Source organism: Carya illinoinensis, chromosome 2 (assembly GCF_018687715.1).
Source record: "Carya illinoinensis cultivar Pawnee chromosome 2, C.illinoinensisPawnee_v1, whole genome shotgun sequence".
Classification (NCBI taxonomy): domain Eukaryota; kingdom Viridiplantae; phylum Streptophyta; class Magnoliopsida; order Fagales; family Juglandaceae; genus Carya; species Carya illinoinensis.
Window position 1 is genome coordinate 29667342 of NC_056753.1, and position 26586 is coordinate 29693927.

General features: G+C 35.7%; 2 pseudogenes; one reads left to right on the forward strand and one right to left on the reverse strand.

Moving 5' to 3' along the window:
• LOC122295623 lies at nt 1-3831 on the reverse strand (annotated as a pseudogene).
• On the forward strand, nt 265-25886 carry LOC122301877 (annotated as a pseudogene).
• Nucleotides 25887-26586: the final 700 nt, after the last annotated feature.

Genomic DNA, 26586 nt, shown 5'->3' on the forward strand with positions numbered 1-26586 from the left:
CTCAATATCTTGAAGCAGTGCAGTAGGTACTATGGAATCATTTACTGTTGCACACAAAACTGTCCAAAAACACACAAAATGATATTTAATTAATTCGACAATTTATCTATGTCCATTGGAGCGGAAATTTACTATATTTCAATGTATTTGTACAACATTCAAATAAAGCTCTCTATCTCTCTATTTTTCACGCACACACTTTTACCCATCAGAGCTCTCCTTTTATAGAAGAACCTTTACTAAATGAGATAGTTGGGGAGCTACATGAGTTATGTTCAACCTGCAACAATATATAGGACGGTGCAGAGCAGCCTTTGGACTTTTTGGTTTCACACTTCGGTAGTTTACAACATTTACACCCTCCTTTTCCATTATAGCATCTTAATCTTGCAACTTAGCAGTGGTATCTTAGGATGGAGGGGCCCATATCCAAATTTCCAGAGTGGGACTTGGCAGCCAGGGACTAGAGGTAAGCTTCTATTTTCCAACCCTTTGAGATTAAGTCAATCTTCAATTGCAGATCATGGTTATACCCTATTAGGACCCTTCCATAATACTTTAAATTAATCAGATTCCAAGCTACACAAGAAGATGAAATGAAAATACTGTCACAAGATTGGGGATTAATTCGAGGTAATCTGGCATCCACAGGTTCAAGGTTCTACAAGAGATTTTCTATAGTTGTTTTCTTCTATCCTCTAGAATTTATATCAACGTTGATGGAAATCTAGTGTAGCAATAGTTGAAAACTGCTGCTTCTAGAATCCCTTTAAAACGACTGTGTTTCAAGCCCCCCATGCATCCCGTTTATTCCTTTTGTATGTTCCTGAAACGCTACGTTGTAACTTAAGTTCATACAGCTCATCCCAAACGATAACATCTCAGTCAGGTTCATAACAAATCTCCTTCCTTTAAAGAACCTATTCCTCAAGGTTTAAGCATTAATACAAAACCTCTTCAGCAGCAATAAACCCATTATTAGGTTCATAACTTGAGGTTTTGTTCCTTCCCATTCAGCAACCTCTTCCTTAGAACTCCTTTTGTAATAAGTAACTCTCTTGTCAATTGCAGTATTGGTGTTCCCAACATCATTGCAAACACTTCTTATCTTTGCCATGGCTTGTGAATTGACGTCCCTATTGTAGCAAGTCCCATCAACCATTGTCCCATACTCTGGATCATACATGGCATTATAGTTGCACAAAAACTGTCTAGCAAATCCCAAAGCCAACCTTAGGTACACAAACAAATGATTCCCAACAAGGCAAGAATTATACCCAAACTGTCACCAAAACCAACATAATGAAACCAATTCAATTGCATTCTGGAATAGAATAAAATGGATCAAGGGCAACAATAGTTTTAGCTTCATAAACCAGGAAAAATCATCTCGAGGCCTCAACTTTGATCCTATGAAGAATCCAGTTATACCTGCATTCTCTAATGCCAAGGTTTCACTAACATGCTGCAGCTTTGTGCCCACCAGAAGAACAAGAGCAATAGGAATGATTGCTATCCAGAAATAAAGATCAGACCCGTTTACTTCAAACACCATTAAAGCCAACAGACTGGATCTCATCCCAGCTACATAACCCACATAATTACCAATCTTGTCTGAGATCACCGTAGGATTTCTCATAGCCTCTTTTGGAATATTCCCTTCTCTTTTTCCTAAACTGTCAGCACCAATATCAATTATTATGAAATGAGTACCCTACCATCAAACTGTGCCACTAAAAATGTAATACTAGGCTCTCTAGTTGCCTCAATAAACTCCTTATCCTTCACAACTCGATTACCAACTTTGACTTTGCCATAGCTAAAGAAACCAGAAATTGCTCCACTACCATATTGCATTTAGCCAATGTCCCATTTTTCTTGTAGGTACTCGAATTGCTTGTTTTGTACTTGGCATGGAAATAACATGGCACTGAGAGATAGCACTTAGATGATGGCATTCATAGATCTGAGCTACCGGTGTCAACAATTACAGAGTAATTCTAAGGGAGAGTTCGGATCCCAATCTCACCATGGTATTGAGCATCCAAGTAGTTCTTTAAAACAATAATGTCTGTCTCTTTAAGGTCACTAAGATTATTAGGAATATGATACTTCATTGTCGAAGCTCTTAAAGACTCTGTATCCTTGATGGCAAGTTGGGATTGGACGAGTGCGGGGTAATTTGGCTGGTGCCCCCAACCCCTTTCCTTGCTGATCTGGAGGGTCCGTTCATCATCAACCTCAAATTCCAATATCCTAGAACATAAATCTCCCTTGTGTATTTTATTGAACAAGTTGAGTGCAAAACTCATACAGAAATCATGCGTACCTTGGAAGATCAAGGCAGAAGCAGATGAGCAAGCACATGAATTGCAAAAAAATGGCCGCAACTCAATGCTTATGAATTAAAAACAACATCCAAGCAAACAGCGCAAGTCAGATCATATTCTAGCCTTAAAGAATGCGGAAGCCTCAATGTCATTACAGGTGGGGTTGCATCAAAATCACGAAAAAACTTACTAGAAAACTCATTAAGCTTTCATTTTCTTTCCCATTGAAACTCAAATAAAAAGCATCCAATTCTATGAGCAAAGGAGATTGCAAAAGCTCAATGTGTTCCTCCCATTTTATGAGCAATGAACTTTATCATACTTCTTAAGGATTGGTCTGATTGCAATCGCATTCATTGTGACATATTCACCTCGCATCCGTCCCTCTAGTACCATTGCCTGTTGATCATTCTTGAAACAATGATGCAAACAAAATAAATATCCCTGCATTCCAGAGGCAACATGAAAATCAAGGACATGCCTAACTCTTGAACTAAAGCATCCATTTATTTCCGAAGCTTCCTTCGTTAGCTCAAAAAAGAACTTCTACTCACGCACTTGGATGGAGGCATAATCAATGACAGTGCCTTTGGAGGTGTTAGAGTATCCCGTGGTGGTTTGGCAAGCAATGATGGCGGCTCCCATGACCCCTATGGAAAGGGCGTGCGAATGCCAGGGTCAAAAATTCACCCCCCAGTAATTGATTTGACTTAAGGGTTAGTTTGATTGATGGAATGCACTTAGTTTAGTTTAATTTTAAATTGATTTTAATATTTAAATATATAATTCTCAAATTATTAAATTCACGTCTCAATTAAAAATCTCCTTACACATGTAATTCATAATTTTTTTAACTTAACAACTCTTTACACATGCAATTCATAACTTTTTTTAGCTTCTCATAAATAATATTAAACTCATCTTAACATTTAAATATATCTAAACTTATCTTAGATGGATCCTACAAAACTCACTCTATTATCTCAACTTATTACTATTTATAAAGAACTGAATCCAATTTAGCTTAACTTAACATTCAAACACAGCCTAAAAGTGAAGGTGAGGTCATTGAGCAATACGAGGGCCCAGTGACAAGAGTTCTCGGAAGAGAAAGGGGTGCATAGAATGGGAGGAAGGGGATCAGATCTTTGGGAATGCTTTTGTGAGGAAGAAGAAAATGATTATAAACATGGGATTTGAGGATTTGATGATGTTTGTGAATGTGGCAAATACGGTTTTTGCCCTTGGGAATGATTATTCTAGGGTTAGGAATGAGAGGGTGGGTATGGAGAGGGAAGAGGGGAATTTCTTTGGGATAAACTCCCGTCAGCACTGCCACAATATCTTCCACCTCTGCTGCATTTGTTACTTCTTCCTCCGCAACCTGGTCTTGCCATCCTTCGAAGTCTTCCTTTAATTGATGTTTGAAAACCTTGTAATTTTCATGTGTTCGGTCAACTAAATCCCTGAGCTGCATGATTGCTTCAATAATTTCATCCATGGATTTGATTAACATCAAATTTTCTTACTGCTTCTTGAATCTTACCCCGTCCGAAAAATCGTATGGCTCTGATGCCAAGTTTTAGGTTCCAGTAATACTTCAAATTGTAATCAGATTCCAAGCAGAAGATGAAATTAAAATACTGTCATAAGATTGGGGATTTATTCGAGGTAATCCGGCCTCCACAGGTTCAATGTTCTACAAGAGATTTTCCATAACTATTTTCTTCTATCCTCTAGAATTTATATCAACGTTGATGGAAATCTGCTATAGCAAAACTGTTGTTCTAGAATCCCTTTAAAACAACCGTGTTTTAAGCCCCCCCCCCCCCCCCCCCCCCATGCATCCCGTTTATTCATTTTGTACGTTTCCAAAACGCTACGTTGCAACTTAAGTTCATACAGCTCATCCCAAACGACAGAGTCTCAGTCAAGTTCATATCATACCCAGTTTGGCTTAACTGTAATTGTGTAATTGTATTGATCCATACCTTTCTCAACAAATCACACCCTCACGATCATCATAGCCAAAAATAAAGCCACCTAGGTTCATGCAAGATGTTTTTTCCCCTCCTTTTTTGAATCTAATCAGTGATTTCACAATGCATCTTTGGTTGAATGGCAGCACGTACATACTATGCAACCAAAAAGTCCAAACAGAAAAATAGATTGATCGTTTGATCGTTTGAGTTTTGCTATGTACAAGCAAAGTCGCATACTAATCTGCATACCAATACTGATTTCTTCATATTTAAAATTTAAATTAGTACTGTTTTCAATAAAATTTATTTTTTGACCAATCACATTAGATTGATGTATATATTAGTGCACATTTATACTTACAACTAGATTTTTCCTAATCGTTTACCTGGTGAGTGTTCTAATCAGGGTTATATTGACAATCTTCAATTTCTTAATTACAATCCTTGAGATCATAGTTTGCAAGTTTTCTTTTATACTTCCACAATCTTGTATAGATTGCACCAACATTCCAATTTGGAAAACTCCATAGTTTGGCAGTTGGGACTGGTTTTAAGCCCAAGAAATCGTGTAGCTTTTTTTTTTTTTTTTTTTTTGCCATCTTCCTATCTTTCGATGCTTCACTTTAATCAAGGCCGTTCTTTAATGGGTTCTCTAAAAGATAGAAAGGCCAAGCATCTAATTCTCGAATCAAATTTTGAGTAGAAAAGCCGAAGGATACAAATCATGCATGAGTCTATTTTGTTCAAATAATTAACTGAGAAATAATTTAAAAAATTCCAACTTTTTCTTTCTTTGTTTTTTTATACCTTTTCCAAAACTACTTGTCCAATTAAGTCTTTAAGATCAATATTGGTCCGGTATTTGGTGAACCTTGGATACTACATGGAAACTCAAAACTCTTGGATTGGTAGTTTCCTCAGCTTAGTTTCAACTTTCACTTGCATGAGATTCTTTTCATGGAATCAATTTTCTGACTGCAGGTTTCTAGATTGGGCTTTGGATGCGAGGGACTCTCTGAAAAATTGAATGTTCATCTGTCACATGAAGCTAGATGCTCCGTTCTGAAGGAAGCTTTTTATAAGGGTATAACATTCTTTGATACAGCAATGTGGGAAAAAATGAATCAATTGTATTATTCTGATTGTAGCCTTTACACAGACTATATATATACGATTACATGACTAATTTATAGAGCTAATTACAAGAAAAATAAAATAGAAAACTTTCATTCCTAAAACAAGTTTCTATATCAGTAGGATTCCTTAATGGTTATCCCCTAATCCTAGGGAAGTCAAAGATACAAATATATAAGTTTCCTAATAAACCAAAGATTGAGGGAATCAATTATCTAATTTACAACACTACCCCCCCCCCCCCCCCCCCCCCCCCCCCCAACAAAAAGCTAGTGAATATAAATCTTTCATTCCCAACTTGAAGATAAGTCCTTGGAATGCTGCACTAGTAAGCCCTCTTGTGAGTACGTCCTCTAGTTGACCATTAGTTGACACATATGGGGTACAAATTAATCCACTATCCAACTTCTCTTTTATGAAGTGTCTATCCACTTCAATGTGCTTTGTTCTATCATGTGGAACAGGATTGTGAGCAATGTTGATGGCCAACTTGTTGTCACAAAATAATTTCATTGGTCATTCCCATCTGATTCCAAGGTCTTCCAAAATTATCTTGAGCCATAGAAATTCACACACTCCTTGAGCCATTGCCCTAAATTCTGCCTCCGAACTTGATCTAGCTACCACATTCTGCTTCTTACTCCTCCAGGTCACAAGATTGCCTCCAAGGAAAGTGCAGTAACCTATAGTAGACCTCCTATCAACTGGTGAGCTTGCATAATCAGCATCGATATATGCTTTAAGAATCAATCCGATGTTTCTTCTAAATAGAACCCCCTTGCCAGGATTGGCCTTTAGGTAATGTAGTACACGGTATGCTGCATGTAGGTGAACTTCTCTCGAGCTATGCATAAATTGACTAACCACACTCACAGCATATGCAATGTCTGGCCGTGTGTGAGCAAGATAGATGAGTTTTCCTACTAGTTTCTGGTACATTTCCTTGTCTACAGCTAGATCTTCATTTGCCTCTCCAAGTTTGTGGTTTGGCTCGATCGATGTGGAGACTAGTTTACATGCCAACTTTCCTATCTCCCTTAGAAGATCAGTTACACATTTCTATTGTGAAATAAAGATTCCTTCTTTGGAATGAGCTACTTCAATTCCTAGAAAATACTTTAGTCTTCCAAGTTCCTTTATCTCAAATTCTCTAAGAAGACACATTCTCAAGGCTTCCTTCTCATTCTCATAATTTCCTGTCACAATTATGTCATCAACATATACTAAAAGAGCTATGACTCCCCCTGCATCTAAGTGCTTAACAAAGAGTATATGATCTCCTTGACTCTGTCTGTATCCAATGGCAAGCATTACTTTGGTAAACCTTCCAAACCAAGCATTACTTTAAGACCATAAAGTGCTTTCTTCAATCTGCAAACTTTATTACTTTTCAGATTTCCCTTAAAGCCTGGAGAAACATCTATGTATATTTCTTCCTCCAACTCTTCATGAAGAAATGAGTTTTTTACATCGAATTGCTCCAAGTACCAGTCAAAGTTAGCAGCTAGTGATAGCAACACTCTTACTGTACTCATCTTAGCCGCTGGAGCAAATGTTTCATGATAGTCAACACCATAAGTTTGCGTGTATCATTTTGCCACTAGTATGGCCTTGTATCTCTCCAAGGAACCATCTGACTTGTACTTCACTGTAAATACCCACTTGCATCCCACAGCTTTCTTCCCGAGTGGTAAATCCATAATTTCCCATGTCTGATTTTTCCTTAGTGCCTGCATCTCTTCATTCATAGCATTTCTCCAATTCTTATTAGATAATACCTCAAATAAAGTGTTGCCCAGATGACTAACACAAGAGGGGGTGAATTGAGTTGTATTTAAAAATAATAATAATTATAAATCAAATATACAATATAAAATATAAACAAAATACGAAACAACAATAAATATAAATAGTAAGGGTAAGAGAGAAGTAAACTCAGTATGTTAATGAGGTTCGGCCCCACTGCCTACATCCTCGCCTCAAGCTACCCCTTGAGGATCCTCAAATTCACTATTCAACCTCCTTCAGGTGGAGATAGAAATCTATTACACCTTTGAACAACACCGCTACAAAGGATCTGTGTAGAACACCCTCTATACTTGCAATCACCTTATACGTGGTGATTCCACTATTCCCTGTGTAGAACACTTTTTACACACACAAGGGTTATACACACCATTTTACTGATACAAGAACTGATAGTGGGTAGGTTATCAGAAAACACTCCTCAATGAGTGAAATAAGAACAATACAATGCAAATTATATTTCTCTCAAAATGAACAATGATTAAGCCTCAATGCTTAGAGAAGAGAGAATGAAAGATTTGAATGAATGTTGTATGCTCCAGATGTTGTAAATGTAAAGTTCTCAAATGATCTATTTATAGGCATATGAGACTTTATATTCAAATTTAAAAATATTCACATGTCAAAGACAACATCATTCACTTTTTCAAAAAATTCAAATAAAAGGTTCTTCATTTTTAATTGTCAAAGACAACATCATTTATTTTTCAAAAATTTCAAATCTAATCTTTTACTTTTGACATATGACAAAAAGAGCACACTTTACTTTTCAAAATTTTCAAATATAATCTTTTTACTTTTTGCATATGACAAAATGAGCACACTTTACTTTTCAAATTTTTCAAACAAAAACATTTACCTTTGGCATAAGTCAAAAAAGGCATCAATCACTTTTGAAAAATATTCAAATAAAATATGCACATGTGAAAGATGGCAATCAATCATTTTTAATATTTTCAAAATTCAAACCTTTAATCATGTAATGCACATATGAAATATGACAATCAATCATCTTTTATAATTTTCAAAATATTCATGCACATGTTGAAAATGTATTTTAATACTTTATGATAAAAATATTAATTTTAAACCTTAATCCTAATTTCGAATTTTTAAGAGATTTACAATATTACTCTATGACTTTAATGTGAACTTGTTCCCTTCTTGCTCATGCTCGATTTCTTGATGTGCTTGACTCCATTGTGTAGACAACTTGACCTTGAAACTCCTTTATTATTTGAATTCATTTGTTATCATCAAAATTCATGTGTAAATATATAATTACACGAAATTTGAAACCTTGAGTTCAACAATCTCCCCATTTTTTATGATGACAAATACTTGATAGAACCTGAAACCTGTATTAATACTTAAGCTCCCCCTGAGAATGTGCGTTAGTTTTTCAAGCAAAAGTATAAATATAGTTCCAAGCATATATAACAAGTTTAGTAATTCAAATAATGTTAATGTTCTCATCTAACATTTCTCTCCCTTTTAGCATCATTAAAAAGGATCCGCAGCAAGTAAATAGATTGAAAAAAACGGTGTGTTAGTAGAAACTGTAGATAGTTGAAAAAATGGATCCGTCCGTGACCCAACAAGTGTGGCTGGAGATTTGAAAAAATCGCTTGATGCTGTTGACAAACAAGAGTAAGGGTTCCGAGTTTCTAAAAAAAATGTCATTTTCACCAATCGGTAAAAAAAATTACATTGCTCTTTGACTTGTATGATAGCTCGTCTTGTTCTTTATGCTATCTCTATAAAATCAGTCTTAAAGTTCATCCAATCCGCATCAAATTTTCTTCTCATCTCTATAACTCATCTGCATTCCTTCAATAGTCTCGCTTTAAGCCTTCAATTTTTTTCTCAATGGCTCATTCAACCAACATTTCTCTAGATCCATCCATGAGGTATTATGCACATCAACCTCATGTCCTTTCTGCAGTTGCCATTGGTGTCATGTTGCAGCAATAAAATAATAATTTAGCTAATAAGTCAGATTTCGATGCTATTTACAACTTGGTGAGTTTTGGGACTCGCTACTCCTCCTCTATTGTTGTTTTTTTCCAGTCGCTACAAGTCAGAAACCATGAGGTTGAAAAACTTAAAGAACAAATTGTTGTACTTCAACGAATTGTTCAAGAGTCTCACACAAAGGAATGAATCATTCAGCAGAAGAATAAACAATTGAAATCTCTATTAGATTCTTCATTCCACTTGCCAGTTCTCATGGATAAGAATAACATGATATTGTATGAAGAGAATGAGCGTCTCAAACATGAGGCTAAGAATCTCAAGTTTATGTAAAAGTATTTAAAAAATCTCTTTCTATTTTTATTGATTCTGATCTATCTTTTAAGAGATATTCATAGCATGCACCATACCTATTTCTCTTCTAATCATACATAATCTATCTTCTGGTAAAGGTTTTGTAAAAATATCTGCTAACTGATCGTGTGTGTTTGTGAACTCTAATACTATATCGCATTTCTGCACATGATCTCGAAAAAAATGATATCTTATTTCAATATGCTTAGTTCTAGAATGTTGTATTGGGTTCTTTGAAAGATTTATAGCACTTGTATTATCACATTTGATTGGAATGTGATAATACATGAGTTTAAAATCTTCAAGTTGTTGCTTCATGTAAAGAACTTAAGCACAACAATTACCTGTAGCAACATATTCTGCCTCAGCAGTAGATAGTGCAACAGAATTTTGTTTTTTACTAAATCAGGAAACTAGTGCATGACCTAAGAAATGGCATGTTCCACTAGTGCTTTTTCGATCTATTTTACAACCAGTATAATCAACATATGTGTAGCTGATTAGATCGAAAGATATGTGTTTAGGGTACCATAACCCTACGTTAATTGTACTACTAAGATATTTAAGAATGCGTTTAACGGCAATTAAATGAGATTCTTTTGGAGATGATTGAAAACATGCATATAAGCACACACTAAACATAATATCTAGTCTATTAGCTGTCAAATATAATAAGCTACCAATCATACCTCGATATACTTTCGAGTCAACTGGCTTACCGGTTTCATCTTTATCAAGTTCAGTTGATGGGCTCATTGGTGTTCCAATTTCCTTAGCACCTTCCATCCCAAATTTCTTCAATAATTCTTTAATATATTTTGATTGATTGATGAATGTTCCACTTTTTGCTTGCTTAATTTGCAATCCGAGAAAGAATGTAAGTTCTCCTATCATGCTCATTTCAAATTCTTCCCATATAGTCTTAGCAAAAACTTGGCACATATTGTCATTAGTAGCACCGAATATTATATCATCAACATAAATTCGAATAAAAATAATATCATCATTTTCATATTTAATAAAAAGAGTTGTGTCGATTTTTCCTCTTGAAAAAACTTTTTTCAATCAAGAAACCACTAAATCTCTCGTACCAAATTCTAGGAGCTTGTTTGAGTCCATATAGTACTTTTGTGAGTTTGAAAACATGATGTGGGAAAATATGATTTTCAAAACCTGGAGGTTGCTCAACATATACCTCTTCATTTATAAAACCATTTAAGAAAGTACTTTTAACATCCATTTGAAAAAGTTTGAAATTTTTATAACAAGCATATGCAAGTAGCATTCGAATAACTTTTAATCTTGCTACTGGTGCATATGTCTCATCATAATCGATTCCTTCTTCTTGATTGAAACCTTGGGCTACAAGTTGAGTCTTATTTCTAGTAATGACTCCGGACTCATCTTTCTTGTTTCTAAAAACTCATTTTGTTCCAATAATAGTATATTTTTGGGTCTAAGAACAAGTATCCAAATATCATTCTTTTCAAATTGATTCAACTTTTCTTGTATAGTTAGAATCCAATATTCATCAATAAGTATTTCATCAATATTTTTGGATTCAATCTGAAATAAAAAAATAGTATGATTGCAAATATTTCTAAGAGATGATTGAGTACTTACACCTCGTGAAGGTTCTCCAAAAATTTATTCCACTAGATGATCTTTCACAAATTTCCACTGTTTGGTTGTATCTTGTATTGAATTTTGATAATCTTTCCTGATGTTTCCATGTTGAACTTCCTCTATTGTGTTTTCTTTGTTGAAATTGAGACTTTCCGTATTATTTATACCTTCTGTTTCTTCATCAATAGATTTTTTGAAGAGTAAAGAATTAGATTCATCAAAAACTACATGCATGGATTATTGTGCAGTCAAAATCTTTTTATTGAATACTCTATAAGCTTTACTATTAGTAGAATACCTGAGAAAGATACATTCATCAGATTTTGCATCAAACTTGCATAAATTATCCATGTCATTCAAAATAAAACATTTGCATCTAAATACATGAAAGTAACCAATGTTGAATTTTTTCTCATTCCAAAGCTCATAGGGGGTTTTTATCTAACTTAAACTTTAGCATAACTCTATTTATAACATAACATGCATTACTTACAGTTTCGGCCCAAAAATAACAAAGCAAGTTGTTCTCATTGAGCATTGTTCTTGTCATCTCTTGAAGAGATCTATTTTTCCTCTCAACTACCCCATTTTGTTGAGGAGTTCGAGGAGCAAAAAAATTATGCATAAAACCATTTTTATCACAAAATATTTCAATATTTTTATTAACAAACTCTTTTCCTCTATCACTTCGGATACTTGAAATAGTATAGTCATTTTCATTTTGAATTCTCTTGCATAACCTGGTAAAAGCATTATGTACCTCATCTTTATGAGCAAGAAAAATGACCCAAGTATATTTAGAGAAATCATCAATAATAACAAATGCATAATATTTTCCTCCTAGACTTGCAACTCTATTCGGTCCAAAAAGATCGATGTGTATCAGTTGCAATGATCTAGTAGTGGAAATATATTTCTTGATTTTAAAAGAAGTTTTTATTTTTTTATCAAATTGACATGCATCACAAATTTTGTCTTTAAGAAAATTTATTTTTGGTAAACTTCTCACAAGATCATTTGTTAAAAATTTGGAAATAAGTTCCATGTTGGCATGACTTAGTCTTCTATGCCATAACCAACTAGTTTCATTTTGAGCTAAAAAACAAATAGCATCTTGTGAGGTAATTTCTTCAAAATCGATTGTATAAACATTGTTACTTCTAAAAACAATAAAACAAATATTACAATCATGATCATTCAAAATAATGCACTTATCTATTTTGAAAATAACCGTAAATTTTTTATCACATAATTGACTTATGCTCAAAAGATTATGTTTTAGACCTTCAACGAGTAGAGAATATCTTCAATTATGAGAGAAGATTCATTACCAATTTTACATATTCCCACGATCTTCCCTTTCGAGTTGTCTCCAAATATCACGTGTATTTCTTCTTTAGATCTAAGATCAAAGAACTTAGTTTTGTTTCCCGTCATGTATCTTGAGCATCCACTATCTAAAAACCAATTATTTTTACTTGTGAATGACTTCATGCATATCTATAAAAACAATTAAAATGATTTTTTTTTGTACCCAAGTTCTTTGGGTCTTTTATTTATTAGTATTAAAACAAATAAGATTTTTAGGTATCCATATGGCCCTAGTAGTCATTGTATGCTTTCTTCTAATAAGACAAGTATAATAATTATGACCATTTCTATTACAAAAATTATAAATAGCATGTGGCATATATGAAAAACTTGAGTGATTATAATAGTATCTTTTTTTGACAAAATTATTTTTATGAAAAGAATTTTGAATATTAGACTTTGATGTAGAATGATTATCAAAGAAGTTTTTATAAGTTTTGTATTTTTGTTTCGGCATATATCCCAAGCATGCCTTGTCAAAAACACATTTTTTACTACCAAGAACTTTTTCAAAATTTCTTTTTCTATTCATAAAGTTTTCAACAATATTTTCTAAATCAGTTTTCTTCTTTTTCAACTCAAGATTTTTATCTTTCAAAACGATACTTTCTTTTCTTAAAATATCAATTTCGTTTGTTAAAGAAAAATTTTTCTTTCTCAAAACAATATACTTGATACCCAATTTTTCAAGTTCCTCAAGATTCTCCACCTAAAAAATTCTTCTAAAACATTTTGTAATTTTTCATATGAAGAATCTTCAATATTATCAAGATTTGTTACCTCAATGTCATCTTTAGTCATAAGACAAAGATTTGTTGATTTTCTATTGCTTGTTTCACTATCTGAACTACTTGAATCGTCATCTCATGTAGTTTTCATTACTTTCTTGCCCTTGTTTCGATCTTTCTTTAGCAGAGTGCAATCTGGTTTGATATGATCAGACTTATTGCATTTATAACAAATTAAAGTGTCATTTTTACCTAAATCTGTCTTAAAAAACTTTTTGAAAGATTTCCTTGGATGAGTTTTATTTTTCATTAAAAACCTCTAAATTCTTCTTATTATCATTGCAACTTTTTCATCTTTGTCGTCATTTTCTTCATTTTCATCACTTTCACTTTCGTAAGGAATAATTTTAAGTGCCAAGTTCTTCTTTGGCTTTCCTTCTTCTTCTCCTCTTTTCAATGTGTACTCATGGGTGATAAATGATCCGATGAGTTCATTCACTTCGAGCTTCTTGAGGTCTCTAACTTCAAGAATCATTGTCACTTTTGATTCCCAGCATTTTAGTAAAGAGTTGAGAATTTTTCTTACTATTTCTACCTTGGAATAAATTTTACCAAGAGCTGTCAATCTGTTTATAATGTTAGTAAAACGAGTGTGCATACTAGAAATAGATTCATCATCATTCATGTTAAACATTTCATATTCATGAGTTAGACTATAAATTTTTGATTCCTTGACTTACGAAATTCCTTCATAAGTAACTTTCAAATTATCCCAAATTTCTTTTACCGTAGCGCAAGTCATTATTATATTAGACTCATTTTCATTTAGAGCATTAAATAATATATTCATAGCAGTTAAATTCAAAGTATAAAGTCTATCGTCTTCACGATCAAACTCTTCTTTTTCCTTTCTAACCTTTACTCCATCAACCATTTTTGTTGGAATATAAGGTTCATTTACAATTCATTTCCAGATTTCTCGATCTTGAGTCTGAAGGATTATTCTCATTCTAACTTTTCAGAATGAGTAATTGTCTCCACAAAAGAGTGGAGACCGACTGCTACATTGACTTTCACCAAATGAAACTGCAATGTTAGCCATAAGATCTTAACTCAAAAAATAGTTAATCTTATAACAGAGCTTGCTCTGATACCAATTATTGCCCAGATGACTAACACAAGAGGGGGGTGAATTGAGTTGTATTTAAAAAAAATAACAATTATAAATTAAATATATAATATAAAATATAACAAAATACGAAACAGCAATAAATATAAAGAGTAAGGGTAAGAAAGAAGCAAACTCAGTATGTTAACGAGGTTCGACCCCACTGCCTACGTCTTCGCCTCAAGCTACCATTTGAGAATTTTCAAATTCACTATTCAACCTCCTTCAGGTGGAGATAGAAACCTATTATACTTTTGAACAATACCGCTAGAAAAGATCTGTGTAGAACACTCTCTATACTTGCAATCACCTTACACGTGGTGATTCAACTATTCTCTGTGTAGAACACTTTCTACACTCACAAGAGTTATACAAACCATTTTACTGATACAAGAGTTGATAGTGGGTAGGTTATCAGAAAACCCTCCTCAATATGTGAAATAAGAACAATACAGTGCAAATTATATCTCTCTCAAAATGAACAAGGATTAAGGCTCAATGCTTAGAGAAGAGAGAATGAAAACTTTGAATGAATGTTGTATGCTCTGGATGTTGTAAATGTGAAGTTCTCAAATGATCTATTTATAGGCATATGAGACTTCATATTCAAATTTTAAAAGATTCACATATCAAAAACAATATCATTCACTTTTTCAAAAAATTCAAATAAAAGGTTCTTCTTTTTCAATTGTCAAAAACAACTTCATTCATTTTTTAAAAACTGCAAACCTAATCTTTTACTTTTGGCATATGACAAAAGGAGCACACTTTACTTTTCAAATATTTCAAACCTAATCTTTTTACTTTTTGTATATGACAAAAGGAGCACACTTTACTTTTCAAAATTTTCAAATCTAATCTTTTTACTTTTTGCATATGACAAATTGAGCACACTTTACTTTCCAAAATTTTCAAACAAAAACATCTACCTTTTGCATAAGTCAAAAAAAGTATCAATTATTTTTGAAAATATTCAAATAAAACATGTACATGTGAAAGATGACAATCAATCATCTTTAATATTTTTAAAATTCGAACATTTAATCATGTAATACACATGTGAAAGATGACAATCAATCATCCTTCATAATTTTCAAAATATTCATGTACATGTTGAAAATGTATTTTAATGTTTTATGATAAAATATTAATTTTAAGCCTTAATCCTAATTTCAAATTTTTAAGAGATTTACAACATTATTCTATGACTTTATGTGAATTTGTTCCCTTCTTACTCATGCTTGGTTCCTTGATGTGATTGACTCTATTGTGTAGACAACTTGAGGTTGAAACTCCTTTATTATTTGAATTTATTTGTTATCATCAAATCTATGTGTAAATATATAATTATACAAAATTTGAAATCTTGGATTCAACATAAAGTATTAGGAATAGGAATGGTATTTATGCTGACTGGAAAACTCCTATGTGATTTTGAGAATTTTCTAAATGACACAAACTTTGATCAAGGGTACAATGGGTGTTTAGTGCATTCTCTTGTGCCTTCCTTAATAGCAATAGGAAGATCATGATCATGAGTTGATGGAGGAGAAATATCAGGACTTACCTCATTCTCAAGATTTGGAGTTGAAGCTTGAATTTGCTCAGGATTAGGGTTCGGATCTCTTCGTCTTGAGTAAACCTACACAAATCTTCTAAAGTCACAAAATTCATCATTCTCTGTCACAGTTTGAGATGGTTTAGCAGGTATGGAAGTGGATTGGACAGATTCAGGGGCTGAGTTTGAGGTTTGAGGAATTGAAGGATTCGATGGTAAGTCAAGTAAAAACAAATCTTTGTCCTTATCTTCAATGAATGACGAGGGCTCCCCCTGAAGATAAGGCTGAGTAAAGTATGATTGTTGCTCCTCAAAGCTGACATCAATAGAAATAAAGAACTTCCTGGTAGGTGGATGATAACACTTGTACCCCTTTTAGGTTGATGAATACCCCACAAAAATATACTTAACTGTTCTTAGATCCAGTTTTCCTCTTTAATGGCTATGAATATGAACAAAGGCTATGCAACTAAAAATTCGTGAAATTAGATGATTTGTTATTCTTAGATCGGGATAAAACTAAGAAAGTGTCTCCATTGGTGTTTTAAACCTTAGCATCCTTGATGGCAATCGGTTTATGATATATGTAGCTGTGAGTACAGCCTCCCCCCAAAAAGTTTTTGGAGCATTTTGATGGAAAAGGAAGGCTCGAGCTGTGGCTAGCAAATGACCATTCTTCCCCTCAGCAATGCCATTTTGCTATGGGGTATTAATGCAGGAGGATTCATGGATAATACCTTCTTTTTGGAAGTAAGAAGATAAGATACGATTGAAATAATCCCGTGCATTATCCGATATAAAATTTTTTATTTTAACACCAAACTGGTTTTGAACCATGTTATGAAAATTTGGGAGCACACTGCTTGCATCAGATTTTGTTTTGAGGAGAAAGATCCAATAGACTCTAGTGCAATCATCGATAAAAGAGACAAACCATTGTGAACTTGAAACATTTGGAAATTTGGAGGGTCCCCATATATCACTATGAATCAAAGCAAATGGAACTAAACTTCTCTCATTACTTATTGGAAAAGGTACATGTTTATGTTTTGCAAACTCACATACATCACAGAAAAAAGGTTCAGAATTCAGCCCTTTAAACAATGAAGGAAACATAGTTTTTAAAACTCCAAATGATGGGTGCCCTAGTCTAAAATGATGAAGCCAAATGGTGTCTCTATTGGATGATGATAACAGTGACAGAGATAATTTATTCCTAACAATATTTGATATGCCTGATTCCTCAAGATAGTAGAGCCCGTCCTTCTCCCTAGCAAGTCTAATCCTCTTCCCTGAATCCCAGTCTTGAAATACATAGTAAGAGGAATAGAAAACCACAATGCAATTAATATCATGAGTTAGTTTTTGGATGGATACTAGGTTGGTGGATAATTTGGGGACATGAAAAACATTTTTTAGGATAAGAGATGGATTGATGAGGATATCCCCTAGACCAGCTACTGTAGTCAGAGAACCATCGACAACGGCTATTTTTTGATTGCTTGGGCATGAGGTATAACTGTTAAAATGTAGTGAAGAGTGAGCCATATGATCCGTGGCTCCTGAGTCAATAACCCATAAATTCCTAATAGGTTCATCTGAGACATTTAATTCTTGAGAAATGGAGAACTTAAATGAGAGTGCAAGAGAACATGCACCAGTAGGCTTCTCCAATGATCCCAAAAGGACCCTAAATTTCTCAATCTCTTCCTTATTGAGCTCAACCAGATTTTGGGAATTTTCTTGATGTTGCTAATTTGTGGGTTGAGTCGTGGTGAAGTAGGCTTGGTTTGGATTTTGCTTCTGTCCTCCTTGGTAAACCCCATTCTTTGCTTGGTGGTTTGCCATTCAGGTTCCAACAATTTTGTTTTGTATGGTTTCTTGCAATAAGTGCACTAGAAGGCATCTTTGTTATCTCGTCCTGATTTTCTCAATGGATCTCTCTTCACGTTCTCTTGTATTGGTTGCTACTCTGTTTTAGTCACCATGGTTGAACCTTCCAGAACTTGGGGTTCCAGCATAACTCCCCTACGACTTTCCACAGCACGAATCAGAGAGATAGTCTCATTGAGAGATGGTACCTCTTCTTTGCCGAGAATTTGAACCCTGACCTGATCGAATTCTGCATTAAGTCCTGCAAGGAAGTCGTGGACTCTATCCTTTTCAATAAAACATTTTAAGATGGCAGCATCTGGTGCACATTTAGTCTCTATGCACCGGTAATGATCAAGTTCCTGCCACAGATTTTTCAGCAAGTTGGCATATTCAGTTATAGTTTTATTGCCTTATCTAGTTGCATTGGTCTTGACCTTGATCTCATATACTTGAGTTGCATCACGGGCCTTTGAGTACGTCTATCGAACCACATCCCAGATTTCTTTAGCTGAGGATAAAAACATACAAGTGTCGCTAATCTCCAGGTTCTTCAAATTCCATAACCATGATCATGGAATCTAGTTCATCCCACACATTATACCGTGGATCTCCTTCATTCAATCTAGTCCCTAGGAGATGGCTAAGTTTTCCTTTTCCCTTCAAATAGGTTCGAATAAATTGGGACCACTTCAAGTAGTTCTTTCCGTTCAGCCTATATGCTACCTGAATATTTTGCAGGTCACCGAATGACTGATGTGAAAGGGCGTCCTCAGATTGTGCCATAGTATTGGATACTTTGATTTCACAATGAAGGCCAAGAATCCCAAAAAAGAGCCTAAAGCTCTGATACCATGTGGGAAAAAAATGAATCAATTGTATTATTTTGATTGTAGCCTTTACACAAACTATATATATACGATTACATGGCTGATTTACAGAGCTAATTACAAGGAAAATAAAATAGGTAACTTTCCTTCAATTCCTAAAACAGGTTTCTATATCAGTAGGATTCCTTAATGGCTATCCCCTACTCTTAGGGAAGTCAAAGATACAAATATATAGGTTTCCTAATACACCAAAGATTGAGGGAATCAATTATCTATTTTCCAACACAAATGTTTATGGACAGAATCATGATAACGAAATCATGATTAGCAAGGTATGTAATTGCCTGGCCTATACTCATATTGAAACCAAAAAAGATGTGACTTGCCTCGTGCCAAGCAGAAACATGTATATTCTATGAATGTTGGACATATTAAATTGAGTGAATTTATCTTGTATTTCTAGGCATTGAAGCAACTTCCTCGAGAGAGAATTCAATTAGCTACAAAATTTGGATTTTCTATTTTAGAGGAAGGTCAAATCAGTGTCAAGTGTACCCCTGAATATGAACGGGAATGTTTTGAAGCTAGTCTCAAGTATCTTGATGTGGACTATTGTTGAGTACTGTGGAGTCTGGTCCACACCGCTCGAGCGGAGGTATTGACCGCTCGAGCAAATTCAGACAGATTCAAACACTTGATGTAAGCTTGAGCAGGAAGCTTTCGCTCGAGCGGAGGCATTGGCCGCTCGAGTGAAGTCAGGCAGAGTTGAACACTCGATGTCAACTCGACAGTGAGCTCGAGCCGATGCGGAAGGGAAGTTCGCTCGACACGCCGCTCGAGCGAACATGCATTTTTTAGGGTTTTTTCACCGTTTTTACATCATATGGCCATACGAGTGAACACAGTAGATGTACTGTGTTGAGATCCATCATTGTAGTGTGATATTCCTCAATAATAAAATCATCTGCAGCTCCCGCGGACGTAGGCAATTTGTCGAACCACGTAAATCTTGTGTCGTGTGTGATTGTTTATTGCTTTTCTCGTTCCATATTCTCTTTTTCAATTCATTGTCATCGTTTTTTCACAACAATTGATATCAGAGCCAAGTTCGGGTCTGAGGAAAAATGATGGCTGGAGATGATTTGAAGGTATCGGGGATCGAGAAGTTTGATGGCACGGACTTTGGATACTAGAGGATGCAGATAGAGGACTACCTTTATAAGAAGAAACTTCATCTTCCACTATTGGGGAAGCAACCGGAGAAGATGGATGATGCTAATTGGAACCTGTTGGATCGACAGGTTCTAGGGGTTATTCGATTAACCCTATCGAGATCCGTTGTACACAACGTCATCAAGGAGAAGATGACTACGGATCTCATGGCGGCTTTGTCAGGTATATATGAAAAGCCGTCAGCGAATAATAAGGTACATTTGATGAAAAAGTTATTCAATTTGAAGATGACAGATAGTACGTCTGTTGCACAACATCTGAATGATTTTAATACTATCACAAATCAATTGTCGTCTGTTGAAATTGAATTTGATGATGAGATACCTGCACTGATACTATTGGCTTCACTGCCAAATAGTTGAGAAGCCATGAGAATGGCTGTTAGTAATTCTGCTGGAAAATCTAAATTAAAATATGATGATATTCGTGATTTGATTTTGGCTGAGGAGGTGCGCAGGAAAGATTCAGGCGAGACCTCGAGTTTGAGTTCAACTCTAAATGTTGATTCTCGAGGGAGATCACACGACAGGAACTCAAACAGAAGAAGATCAAAATCAAAGTACAGGGGCAAGAGCAAGTCGAGGCCTAGTCAGCAGGCAACTTGCTGGAATTGTGGCAAAGCTGGCCACATAAAGAAGAACTGCAAAAACCCTAAGAAGACGGAGAATGATAGTGCTAATGTGGTAACTGAAGAAGTATAGGATGCACTATTGCTTGCAGTTCATAGTCCAGTTGATGACTGGATACTGGATTCAAGAACTTCCTTCCCTACATCTTCCCATCTGGAGCTAATGCGGAACTATGTTGCAGGTGATTTTGGGAATATATATTTGGCTGATGGTGAGGCTTTGAACGTAGTGGGGATGGGAGACATTGATATTGCACTCCCTAACAAGAACAAATGGACCTTGCAAAAGGTCAGGCACATTCCTGAGTTGAAGAAGAACCTCATTTCTGTTGGGCAGCTCGATGAGTGTGGTCATTCAGTGGTGTTCTCAGATAGCACCTGGAAGGTCACAAAAGGGGCATTGGTACTAGCTCGGGGTAAGAAAACTGGTACACTATATATGACTACTGGTTTAATTGACACTATTGCTACTACTGTTGCAGAGAGCACAGCAGATTTGTGGCATTGCAGGCTTGGCCATATGAGTTAGAAGAGTATGAAAGAACTTCTGTCTAGAGGCAAGCTACCAGAACTGAAGTCAGTTGATCTCAGTATATGTGAGAGTTGTGTTATGGGGAAACAAAAGAAGGTCAGCTTCTTGAAAAGTGATAGGACACCTAAGACAGGAAGACTGGATCTTGTGCACACAGATGTGTGGGGTCCTTCCCCAGTGGCATCTCTTGGAGGTTCTCGCTACTATGTCACGTTCATTGATGATCATAGTAGAAAGGTATGGGTTTATTTTTTGAAGCATAAATCTGATGTATTTAATGTGTTCAAAATTTGGAAAGCCATGGTTGAGACAGAGACAGGCTTGAAACTGAAATGTTTGAGGTCTGATAATGGTGGTGAGCATGTCGATGGCGGGTTCAAGGAGTATTGTGCAGCTCTGGGTATCAGAATGGAGAAGACCATTCCTAGGACACCATAGCAAAATGGAGTTGTTGAGCGTATGAACAGAACCATTAATGAGCGTGCTAGAAGTATGAGGTTGCACGCTGGACTACCACCCACTTTCTGTGCAGATGCAGTCAGCACTGCCGTTACTTGATAAACAGAGGGCCATCAGTTCCACTGGATTGTGGATTGCCTGAGGAGGTTTGGAGCGGGAAAGAGGTCAAATTTTCTCACCTTAAAACTTTTGGTTGTCTTTCTTATGTGTTTGTTGATTCTGATGCTCGTAGTAAACTTGAGGCTAAGTCAAATAAATGTTATTTCATTGGCTATGGAGACGAGGCATTTGGCTATCGTTTCTAGGATGATCAGGGTCGAAAAATCATAAGAAGTAGAAATGTGATTTTCAATAAGAAAATTATGTACAATGATAAGTCTAGTACAACTTCTGTAGTAGCTCCTCAGGAGTCCGAATTTGTAAGACTAGATGACTTACCAGAGGTCACAATGTAGTGTAGAGATGTGAGTGATGGGGAGAGTGGGTTCAGTGCACCCATTCCTATTATTCCGCAGGCAGTTTCAGAACCGTCCACTCCTACAGTTGCAGTTCCCAGGTCAGTTAGGACTATACGTTCTCCACAGCGTTTCTCACCTACTTTGAATTATATTCTGTTAACAGATGGTGGAGAACCGCAGAGTTACGAAGAAACCTTGCAAGATGAAAATTCTAGCAAGTGGGAGCTGGCCATGAAAGATGAGATGGATTCCCTGTTAGAGAATCAGACATGGGAGTTGACAGAACTTCCATCAAGGAAGAAGGCATTACACAACAAGTGGGTGTACCGGGTGAAAACTGAGCATGATGGCAGTAAGAGGTATAAGGCTAGACTTGTTGTAAAAGACTTTCAGCAGAAGCAGGGTATTGACTACTCTGAGATCTTTTCTTCTGTAGTGAAGATCATAACCATCAGGATGGTACTGGTTATGGTTGCTACTGAAGATCTATTTCTTGAGTAGTTAAATGTGAAGACAACTTTTCTTCATGGAGACCTTGAAGAAAACATCTACATGCACCAGCCTGAGGGGTTTGTGGTACAGGAAAAGGAAGGTTCAGTTTGCAGATTGAAGAATAGCTTGTATGGCCTGAAACAAGCTCCTAGACAGTGGTACAAGAAATTTAATAACTTCATGCACAGTGCAGGGTACATTAGATGTCAGGCAGATCACTGTTGCTATGTCAGGCATTTTGACAATTCTTATATTATTCTGCTGTTGTATGTGGATGACATGCTTATTGCAGGGGCTAGTATTGATGAGATCAATAATATGAAGAAGCAGATGTCAGAGCACTTTGTAATGAAGGATTTGGTAGCTACAAAGCAAACCCTTCGCATGAGAATTGTCAGAGATAGAGTCAGAGGTACATTGAGACTCTCATAGGCTGAGTATGTGAAAAAGGTACTCAGCAGGTTCAATATGGACAAGGCCAAACCAGTTGGCACACCCTTGGGAAGTCACTTCAGATTCAGCAAGAATCAGTCACCAGAGTCAGAGGAGGAACAAGATTACATGAGTAAGGTTCCTTATGCCTCAGCTATTGGTTCACTTATGTATGTTATGGTTTGCACAAGACCGGATATTACCCATGCAGTGGGAGTTGTGAGTAGATACATGAGTAACCCAGGAAAGCAACATTGGGAAGCAATGAAATGGATTTTGAGGTACCTAAAGAGTTCCTCAGAAACCTGTTTATGTTTCTCTAGAGAGAGCTTGGAGGTGCAGGGCTATGTTGATACTGATTTAGCTGGAGATATTAATAGCAGAAAGAGTAGCACGGATTTTGTTTATACACTTAGTGGTACTGCAGTGTCATGGGGTTCTAATCTACATAAAACAGTTTCTTTATCCACTACAGAAGCCTATATTGCAGTGTCAGAGGCTACAAAGGAGATGGTATGGCTACAGGGCTTCTTGGAGGAGTTGGGTAAAAAGAATAAAAAAGGCACTCTCTACAGTGATAGTCAGAGTGTCATATTCCTTGCCAAGAATCCAGCATTCCATTCCAGAACCAAGCACATTCAGATTAGGTATCACTTCATACGATCATTGTTAGATGACGGACAGTTGTTACTTGAGAAGATTTGTGGAAGCAAGAACCCTGCTGATATGTTGACAAAGGGTGTTACACTTGAGAAACTGAAGTTGTGCACAACTTCAGTTGGTCTTCTAGCATGAAGACAGGGGCAGTGAGTTGCAGAGGTGGAGGATATCATGTTTGAGGAAGACGGCGATACAGCGAGTGTACCAGTCTCCAAGTGGGAGAATTGTTGAGTACTGTGGAGTCTAGTCCACACCGCTCGAGCGAAGGCATTGGCCGCTTGAGCAAATTCAGACAGATTCAAACGCTCGATGTAAGCTCGACAGTGAGCTCAAGCAGGAAGCTTTCGCTCGAGCGGAGGCATTGGCCACTCGAGCGAAGTCAAGCAAAGTTGAACGCTTGATGTCAGCTCGACAGTGAGCTTGAGCAGATGCGGAATGGAAGTTCGCTCGACACGCCGCTCGAGCGAACATGCATTTTTTAGGGTTTTTTCGCCGTTTAACTATATATATGATGTTTTACATCATATGGTCGTACGAGTGAACACAGTGGACGTACTATGTTGAGATCCATCATTGTAGTGTGATATTCTTCAATAATAAAATCCTCTGCAGCTCCCGTGAATGTAGACAATTTGTCGAACCACGTAAATCTTATGTCATGTGTGATTGTTTATTGCTTTTCTCGTTCCATATTCTCTTTTTCAATTCATTGTCATCGTTTTTTCACAACAGACTATATCGATCTCTACTATCAGCATCGTGTGGACACCTCAGTGCCAATAGAGAATACTGTGAGTCTTGATTCTTGAGCAATATTTTGTCTTTCCAAATGATTCAAACTTGGAACTTTGATATTTTTCAATTTAATATAGTTCTTCACTGTAATTTGATTTTGCTTGCCATGCAATGGTAGATGGAGGAGCTTAAGAAGCTGGTGGAGGAAGGAAAGATAAAATACATTGGGTTATCCGAAGCCAGTGCAGACACAATTAGAAGAGCTCATGCAGTTCATCCCATCACTGCGCTACAAATGGAGTGTTCGTTGTGGACATGTGACATCAAAGACGAGATAATTCCACTTTGCAGGTTTATTTGATGTTTGCATTTCAAAGCCCGTCATTGTACTAACGACATGGGTGATAGTTATGTCTTTGTGGTATTTGAATTGACCATGAATCAAACATTTTGTGAACAATATTATTAGAGAGAGCGTCAAGAAAAATTTCAAAGTATTAAATGATTTTGTTAAATCTCACAGAGAACTTGGTATTGGGATAGTGGCATATAGCCCTCTTGGTCACTGGTTCTTAATTCGGTGGAAAAGGAGTCCTCGAAAGCTTGCCTAATGACAGTTACCTGGTGAGTACGTGACTGGTAACTAAATATAACATCTCATGTTTTCCATACACTAACACATAGAAGCATGATTATTAAGTTTGTCTTACATCAGTATTTTTTTCACTAGATATGTTCTGTTATGCTAATGAGGTGAGGAGATCGACCAAAGTGAATAAATTTCCAGTAAAAAAAATCATTGAATATAAGCTCAGCTCATGGTTCTTTCTATTAAATGAATTTCGTTTCAACGCCTATCCAACCCAGATATAGAGCAAGTAATTTCATGTCTTAACAGTGCATGCAGCAATACCATTAACAAAAATTAATATATGGTATCACAACAAGAATTGGTATGTACTCTCACTTTGATTTTCTTGGCATAGGCTATGCATCCAAGATTCATTGGGGAGAACTTAGAGAAGAACAAACTTCTATATGCCCGACTTTCCGACCTGGCTGCAAAGCATGCCTGCACTCCGCCTCAGCTAGCTCTGGCTTCACTTCTCCATCAAGGAGACAATATAATCCCAATCCCTGGTACATTACTTTCTTAATTGAAATCTATTAATGGTATCATAGGTAATTGAGTTATTTATGAACATAGGCTAATTGTTCAGTTTAATAGATGATCAATTGCTATTCTCTTTTCCATGAAAAACGAGATGAGATTCAGCTAGAGCTTGATGTGAAAGAAATTGATTTGGATGAGTTGCAGGGACGACTAAGGTTAAGAATCTCGATGGCAACATTGGTTCCTTGGCATTGAAGCTTACTCAAGAGGATTTGAAAGAAATTTCTGGAGCTGTGCCCGCCAATGAAGTTGGTGGAGAAAGAGATCCTGCCATGTTAGCTAAATTTGAATGGAAGAATGCAAATACCCCACCAAATGGAAGAATGCAAATACCCCACCAAAGTAATTAAATCGCAAACCTCTGAAGTGAAACCTTTCTTCTCTATCTGCTTTTTCTACTACCTCGTGTTGTATGTTCAGGAAAAATAAAGTAAAGAACGTTCATTAGATATATCTTGTTGAAATTGTAGCATTATCAGCTTGGTGCTGGGAGCCACATTACTAAGCGAGAATCGTGTGGTTAATTGTCACAATCTTCTTATCTATGAGTTTTGCTACCGTAATGTAAATATAAATATATATATATATATATATATATATATATATCTTTGATCTATATTATTCATCAGCTAAATCTGATTTTAATCATATTTTTCTACTCTCTCTCTCTTCTCTCAACATTTCCATTTGCTCTGCCCTTATAGTAATTTATTTGGAAAATCTTATTAGTTGGAAGGAAAATATAGAAATTTGATTTGTAATTAAGATATTATATTAAATTTTATATGAGTTTAATTAGACTTTTGTGTATATTAGTATTAAATGACTATTAAAATTATGATTTTTTAACCATCATTTGATTAGATTTTGATTAGTAATTAATATATAATTGGTAGAATGGTAAAAGAAGATAAAATAAAAATAAAAATTAATATTATTTTATTATTATATAATAAATAAATAGATAATTCAATAGTGATGGAATGCAAATGAACTAGGTAAATGCGTAATATAGTTATATTAGTTAAAATAGAAATTTAGCTATGCCTG